We start from the raw sequence: 8,307 nt of genomic DNA, 5'->3' as shown, positions 1-8,307 counted from the left end.
ATTCTGACTATGGGAATGACTTAAGTTTTCATTGTTTTTTTTTCACTTTACATGCCCATAGAAACTTTTCCATTCAGTTCTAATGTTTCCCACAAGCCCTTGATCATCATTTACTGACTTCCGGCCTACTGTTTTCTCTTGCCAATTGGCATGCTTCTCTTTTGCACTTATGACACTGTCACTTCCTTCATGAGCCATAGGTTTGACCACTGTTCTCCTTGCACTCTTGCATCAAAGAGGAATAAACAATTTTTGTAGTTCACCCATTCTCTCTTTAAAGGTCTGCCATTTCCTATAAATGTCACTCCTTTTAATAACTTTTCCCAATTCCCAATACCTCATTCCACTGTAGTTTCACTTATTGAGATCCAGGGCCTAAGTCTCAAAATCAACTAACTCACTTTCCATCTTTATGAAATGTGGACCTGCATGTGTGTGCACCTGCACCAGATGGATGGCAGTGCTACAAGGAGACCTACTTCTCAAGCATAATTGGGAGTAGGTAACAAATCCTGGCTTTTCCAAGAACGTCCACATCCCAGGAAAGCATAAAATGAATATGTTATGGGCACTTGTTAAATCAGCCCTGCGTCCTTCTGGAATGTTTCTGTGATCCCAGTCCACATTATGTGTTTTGGCACCTATTTTCATTTCAAGGTTCAGGTCTGTTTGTTCGAAGGACTGAAAGTAATATCAATCTAATTATGTCCTTGGAGGATTTGCTTGCTATGTATAAAGACTCGTTGAGTTGGTGATGGCTTCAAGTAAAGATTGGATGATTTTACACAAAAAATGAAGTATCCTTTCAATCTGGTACCCACACTCGCTGAAGTTGAGTTCATTTACTGCCCTGTGCTTGTAGCTATTGGCATGTTCGGTAAGTAACATCTGTCCACATTTGTATAATTGATCAACTGTTTTTGTTTTGAACATGATAGATAATCTAAGCACTCAAAACATTACCATTTATGAGAAGTGTTTCTCTTCCTAAACTGTTCATTCAACATTATTTCACCATCTTTTTCAAACTTAGCTATGAACCAATTGGGAACCCTGTCAAATGGAGTGATACTTTTTTAAAAATCCTTCATGATATTCTTTCACATCTTTATGATTGATGTTCATTTGCACTTTAATTAAAAGAACAAAACCTAAGATGCTGATGTCAAATTATCTAATGTGCTTTACTAAACGTTCAAATAGTGAAAACACTCAATAGTGATTGATTAGACATGGAAACTTGCAGTTTTGTGGACAAAGTCAACATATTGCATATTTATTTACCTATTGAAGACAAAAGACTGAGGGACTTGAATGACAAAGGAAAATAATTTAAGTTTATAATTCACAGACCGTTGTCACTGCTTCATTGTTGGCGGAAAAGCCATTTCCACTGATTACAAATTCATGCCTTTGGATCAAACAGGTAAGTGATATTCAAACCACAGCCTCGTTAGCCATGATTTGATCCAATGTCTTTAGACTCAAGTGCTGAATGGACAACTTGTGCTCCTTTGTACTTTGGTGTCAGACAAAGAATTTAATATTTCATTATTTTCTCTTGGGATGTGGGCATTGTTGGGTGGCCAGCATTTATTGCCTATCCTGGGTTGCACTTGAACAATTGCAGGCCATGAACTGTTGATTCACCCACAATTGGCCATTCCAGGATTTTGACCCAACGACAGTTAAGGAAGTGTGATATATTTCCAAGTCAAGATGGTGTGTGGCTTGATGGAGAACTTGCAGGTACTGGCAGTCTTATGTATCTGTTGTCCTCATAAGAATTAAATGAAGTAGTTCTGATTTTTCAGTATTGTGTATGAATCTTGGACAATCTTCTGCAGTGCATCTTATCGATAATACACAGGGTAGCGACAAAACTTTGGTGGTGGTGACAGTGAATGCATATCGATGGCACCAAATATGCAGACTGTTTTGTCCTGGATGGTCTCAAGTTTCTTGAGTGTTGCTGGAGCTGCAACCACCCAGGCAAACGGAGAGTGTTTCTGAATTGTGCATTGTGCATTGGTAGCTGGCTTCGGGAGTCAGAAGCTAAGTTACCCACTGCAGTGTTCCAAGCCTCTTATTGACTCAAGTAACCATTGTATTTCCATGGTAAGTCCAATTGAGGTTTTGGTCAACAGCAACTCGAAAAATATTGATAATACAGAATTTGGTGATTGAATGTCAAGGTTTGGTGGTTAAATTGTCTCTTATTGGAGATGTACATTTATGGTGCAAAGTTACATTTTCACTTGTCAGCCTAAGCCTAGATATTGTTCAGCTCTTGTTTGCATTTGAACATGGACCACTTCAGTATCTGAGGAATAATGAATGGTGATGGACATTGTACAGGCATCAGATTAACTATCTTGTGATGGAGGGAAGGTCATTGATGAAGTAGCTGAACATGTGATGCTTGATAGAACTGTTGATGACAGCTTCTATCACTTTACAGGTGATCGATAGTGGACTGCCTGGGCCATGATTGGCCAGGGTCAATTTGTGCTGCTTCTTATATGCAGGACACACCTGGCTAATTTTCCATATTGTCGGGTATATACCAGTGTTTTGACTGAACTGGAACAGCTTGGCTGAAGTTCTGAAGCACAAGTCTTTTGTGCAGACACTGGAATGTTGTCAGGACTTTTCAGTATCCAGTGCCTCCAACTGTTTCTTGATATTAAGTGCACTGAATCAAATTGTCTGAAGACTGGAATCTGTGGTGTTAGGCACCACTGCAGCAAGCCAAGATGGATTGTATGCTTAGCATTTCTGGTGAAAGGTTGTTGTGAATGCTTCAGACTTATCTTTAATAGCGGGGTTCTTCCATAATTGAGGATATTTCTGTAGGCTCCAACTCCTCCAGTGAATTTTTTAACTTGTCCAGCACAATGCATTTCTGGAAATGGTAGATTTGGCCCATTGACTGTGGGATCACTTAGCTGTTTCTCTCGCTTGCTGCTTATGTTGTTTGGCATGCAAGTAATCCTGCTTGGTAGCTTTTCCAGGTTGACAACTCCTTTTTCGGTGTGCTTGGTGCTGCTCCTGCACTGTCCACTGGATTTGGGCTGAACCTCTGGCATGATGGGAATGGTCGAGAGGGGGATTTATGTCTGATTCTGACGCTGCTGGTGGCCAAGAGCAACTCATGGATGTCCATCTTGAGTTGCTGGATCTGTTGAAAGTCTGTCCCATGCAGAACAATAACAATGGTCTGCAGCACGATGGAAGGTAGTCTCAATGTCAAGATGGGACATTGTATCCACAAGGACTGTGCGGTTGTCACTCTTACAGATACTGTCATGGACCGATGTACCTGCAGCAAGCAGATTGGTAAAGATAAGGTTAAATAGATTTTTCCCTTTTTGCTCCTTCACCACTTACCACAGAGACAGTCTAGCAACAGTATTAATTAGGACAAAAACAGGTCATCAGTAGTGCTGAGCCACTCCTGGTGGTGAACATTTAATTTCCCTGCCAGGATACAAATTGAGCACTTGTCACCCTCAACGCTTCCTCTCAATGTTATTCAAGAGGAGGAGAAAGTGAGGACTGCAGTTGTTGGAGGCCAGTCGAAGAATGTGGTGCTGGAAAAGCACAGCCAGTCAGGCAGCATCTGAGGAGCAGGAGAATTGACACTTCAAGCTTATGCCTGAAACATTGACTCTCCTGCTTCTCGGATGCTGCCTTATCATTTGTGCTTTTTCAGCACCACACAGTTTGACTTATTCAAGAAGAGATATAGATGAGTGAGAACAGCAGGAGTATAGCTTACCCATGTTTAATCTAATTCTTTGAGACATCATGATATCCAGAGTCAATGTTGAGCTTTTCCAGGGAAACTCCCTCCTGACTGCATACCAGTATGTCACCACCTCTATTGGGTCCTGTATTATTGGGTACAGGACATATCCAGAGATAGTGATAGTAATGTCTGCAACATTCTCTGCAATGAAGTATCTGGGGACTATTCAAGCATGTTTTTAAAAATGATTTTTTTTTCAATTTGTGACAACTGTGTAAAAAAAACCTTTTTTTCAAAACATTGCTTGTGAAAAACACCTGTAGAATCAGATTTAATTATCAAATTTTGATGCAGCAAATTCAACAGAACATCTGTTCAAACTCATGTATTAAACCTATCCACCTAGTTTTATTTATTTTTTTCAGTTAACGTGTTGGCGATTGTGATCCTTTCTCAGAGAGCATGCGGTCTCACTAAGTGTATTACACAGTACCTGATAGCAATGGCGACAGCAGACATCCTTGTTGTCATCGCTGATGTGATGCTGAGGTGGCTTATAATGTATTTCCCAGTATCTTTCCTGGATATTACTCATGTCTGTAGTTTTGTGATGGTACTCATTCCTGCAACAACAATACATTCTGTATGGTTGACTGTTGCTTTCACTATTGATCGATTTGTGGCTATTTGCTGTCCGACGCTGAAAACCAAATACTGCACTGAGAAAACTGCAGCTGTGATTATTGGAACAGTGAGTGTGCTGAACTATTTGGAATGCATTCCCTGGTTTTTCAAATTCAAATCCAAATATATCTTCAATAACCTGCCATGGTTTTGCATCACAAAACAAGAGTATTACACTTCAATCTTCTGGACAGTATATGAAATATTCCATCGCCTTCTAGCCCCTTTACTGCCATTTGTTATTCTTCTTCTTTTGAACACTCTGACAGTCAGGCATATTGTCGTAGTAAGCAAAGCCCGCAGGAGACTCCAGAAGGACAGTGCCAGGGAGATGCCCAGTGACCCAGAGATGGACAAACGCAGAAAATCCATCATTTTACTCTTTGCCATCTCAGGCAGCTTCATTATTTTATGGATCCCTTATGTGGTGTGTTTCCTATATCGACGAATTGCAGTAATGCATGATTATTCTCAACTTTCCCCGACTGCAGGTACTATTGGATACCTGCTCCAGCTCCTCAGTACTTGCACAAACACTTCCATATACACCGTGACCCAGAGCCAATTCAGAGAGTAGCTGAAAACTGTTGTGAAGCTCCCTTTCAGTCTGATTCTCAGATCCATCAAACAGTAAATGTAATAGTTTCCATGCATTTCATTTCAATTCCATCCCATAAATCATCTTACAGCCGAGCTGAGTATCTCTGAGCCCACGACAGAGTCAATCAGGATGTTGATCACTGCACAGAGATCAGAGAAAATCTTATTCATTTTTCTTGTCAAGGACTTATCCATTTCCCCTCAGGAAGTTAGTCATGCCAGTCTCCACCATCCTGTCAGTCCACATCGCAACAACTCAGTGATTAAATATATTGATTTCTAGCTCCCTTTCACTTCAATTACATTCCCCTGGGTTTTCTGGCTACTACAATTACTTCAGTCTGACCATTTCCTTCTTATGATTATACAATGACATCAGGAGTCCTGATGAAGGGCTTATGCCTGAAACGTCAAATGCTACCTGACCTTCTCTGCTTTTCCAGCACCAACTCTCGACTCTGATCTCCAGCATCTGCAGTCCTCACTTTCACCCAATTGATTACATAATGGTCTTGACTACTTCCATCCAATTCCGCTGAAGAGACTCTGAAAAACAGGCCCTATTTATCGCTTCATTGAAGTTCCTCATCCCGCGTATAAGCAGTAAATCTCTTCCACAAACTCACATAATCCTTAAACTTATATCCAACAGAGGATTGAATACTGCATCCTGGGATACTAAGAAAATTCACCACAGAGATCATAGATATATTGATAGCAATCTCCCAAGAATCCTGAGATCCAGGAAAAGTCATACAGGGTTGGAACACTACCAATGTCAAACTTTTACATAGATAGGGAAGGTGATAAAAAAAAAACCTGTAACAATAAACTAGATGTGCTTTGATTTATAAATCTACAGGTACTCAATTTCTCTTTGTACCAACCTGTTTCATATGTCCTGTACTGACAATGCATCTTGTAAGTAAATACTCAGGTCTCTTGTCCATTACTATTTTGTCTGTCATCTGCGTGCCTTTAAAAGTAGTACTATGTTTACTCATATGCTCTTATTCCCCAAATGAGAGCAAGGTATTTGTGTCTAGAACATGATTTGGACAGTAATGCCAATGACCAGTCATGATCTGATTTAATTTAATTTATTATTGCCACATGTACCGAGGTACAGTGAAAAGTATAGTTTAAGTGCCAAACGGGCAAATTATAACATAACGAATACATCATAATAGAACAGAATTCAGAATATAGTGTTACAGCTACAGAGAAGGTGTGTAGAAGGATCAGCTCTAATTTGTGAAACGTCTATTCATAAGTCTAATAACAGCAGTGAAGAAGCTGCTCTTAAATCTGTTGGTTATTGTTTTCAAACTTTTGTATCTTCTACCTAATAGAAGAGGGTGGAAGACAGTATAAGGCAGGGTCTGTGATTATGCTGGCTGCTTTCCCGAGGCAGCAAGAAGTGTAGACAGAGTCAGTTGAAGGATAGCTGGTTTTTGTGGTGGACTAGGCTGTGTTTACAACACTCTGCAGTTTCTTATGGTCACATTAAAACAGTTGCCTTACACAGTTATATGTGTTGCATCTGGACAGGAAGCTTTCTAATCAAATGATGGGGCATATTCGATGGATGAAATAGTTCCCTGCATTCTGATCTCCTGATGTCTCTCCACTAAGACATTCAGACTATTAATTAGCAACCATGAACCTGAGACAATCTCGATGCTTTCTGCAATTCGATTGTGTTACAATTGGTGTCATCAATTATTCCATTGATCTAACAAATATTACATTGTTACAGTTTATTGAAATGTTTGCACCACATTCAGATTATGTTACAAGGCTACCGAATGCACACTTGTTGCTCCTACTAATCCAAATGTGACATTTCAAATTCAAACCTCAATGCTCATACTCTGAGACATAGTGACCTAGTGATTTTACAATTGATACACCACTGTTACACTGAGAGTAACCTGTTTGCAGCACATAGATGAATCCACCGCAAGGATCTAGCAGACTGCTGAGACCATTTATTTCCTGGTGGTATGTAAACATTATTTCCCACACTGTTTGTAGCACACAAAGACATGGATGAAGACTGGGCAATATCTGGATTTTACTGAAAAGTGAAAGTAACATTTGCAAGGCAATGACCATCAGCAACAAGAGAAAATCTAATCATTTGCACTTCACATTCAATAGCATTATCAACACTAAATTCTCTGCAATCAAACTCCTGGAGTTTACACCTGACCAGAGACTGAACTGGACTAGTCACTTCAGTACAGTGGTTACAACAGGAGGGCAGGGGCTAGAAATACTGCAGAGTAACTGACCTCCTGACTCTACAAAGCCTGTCCACCAACTACAATGCACAAGTCAGGATTGTGATAGAATTCCCACTTGTCTGGATGAGTGCAGCTCCAACAGCACTCAAGACGTTTGACACAATGAAGGATAAAGCAGCCCATTTAGAATCATAGAGATGTATAGCACAGAAACAGACTATTCAGTCCAACTCATCCATGCTATCATACATCTGAACCTAATTTAGTCCCATTCTCCAGCACTTGGCCTATATCCCTCTAAACCCGTCCTATTCATGTACCTATCCAGATGTCTTTTAAATGCTATAAGTGGACCAGCCTCTACCACTTCCTCTGGCAGCTCATTCCATACACGTACACCCTCTGCATTAAAAATGTTACCCTTTAGATTCCTTTTATATCTTTCCCCTCTCTCCCTAAACCCCTAGTTGTTAACTCCCACACCTCAGGCAAGAGAGTTTGTCTATTTATCCTCATGATTTTGTAAACCTGTATAAGGTCACCCCTCAGCCTCCGACGCTCCAGGGTTAATAGTCCCAGCCTATTCAGCCTCTCTCGTTAGCTCAAATCCTCCAATCCTGGAACATCCTTGTGAATCTTTTCTGGACCCTTTCAAGTTTCACAACATCCTTTTGATAGGAAGGAGACTACAACTGCCTAACCAATGTCCTGTACAACCACAACATGACCATTCAACTCCTGTACTCAATGCTCTGACCAATAAAGGAAAACATACTAAATGCCTTCTTCACTATCCTATGTACCTGCAAATCTACTTTCAAAGAGCTATGAATCTGTACTCCAAGGTCTCTTTGTTCAGCAACACTCCATAGGACCTGAGCATTAAGTGTATATGTCCCGGCTCTGGTTTGCTTTCCCAAAATGCAGCACCTCGCATTTATCTGAATGAAACGTCATCTGCCCATTGGCCCATCTGATCAACATTCCGTTGTAATCTGAGGTAACCTTCTTCACTGTCCATTA

The 8,307-nt window shown here is 40.4% G+C and overlaps 1 pseudogene; it reads left to right on the top strand.

Annotated features, from left to right (window-relative positions):
• The first annotated feature begins 792 nt into the window (after window positions 1-792).
• Window positions 793-5,069, top strand: LOC148147451 (putative G protein-coupled receptor 139; annotated as a pseudogene).
• The last annotated feature ends 3,238 nt before the right edge of the window (window positions 5,070-8,307 follow it).

The sequence above is a fragment of the Chiloscyllium plagiosum genome, unplaced genomic scaffold, assembly GCF_037043375.1.
Source record: "Chiloscyllium plagiosum isolate Xiang-an unplaced genomic scaffold, Cpla_swu_hap1 HiC_scaffold_17, whole genome shotgun sequence".
Taxonomy (NCBI): Eukaryota; Metazoa; Chordata; class Chondrichthyes; order Orectolobiformes; family Hemiscylliidae; genus Chiloscyllium; species Chiloscyllium plagiosum.
The sequence above is the reverse complement of the archived record's forward strand: the minus strand, read 5'-3'. Positions and strand labels throughout refer to the sequence as shown.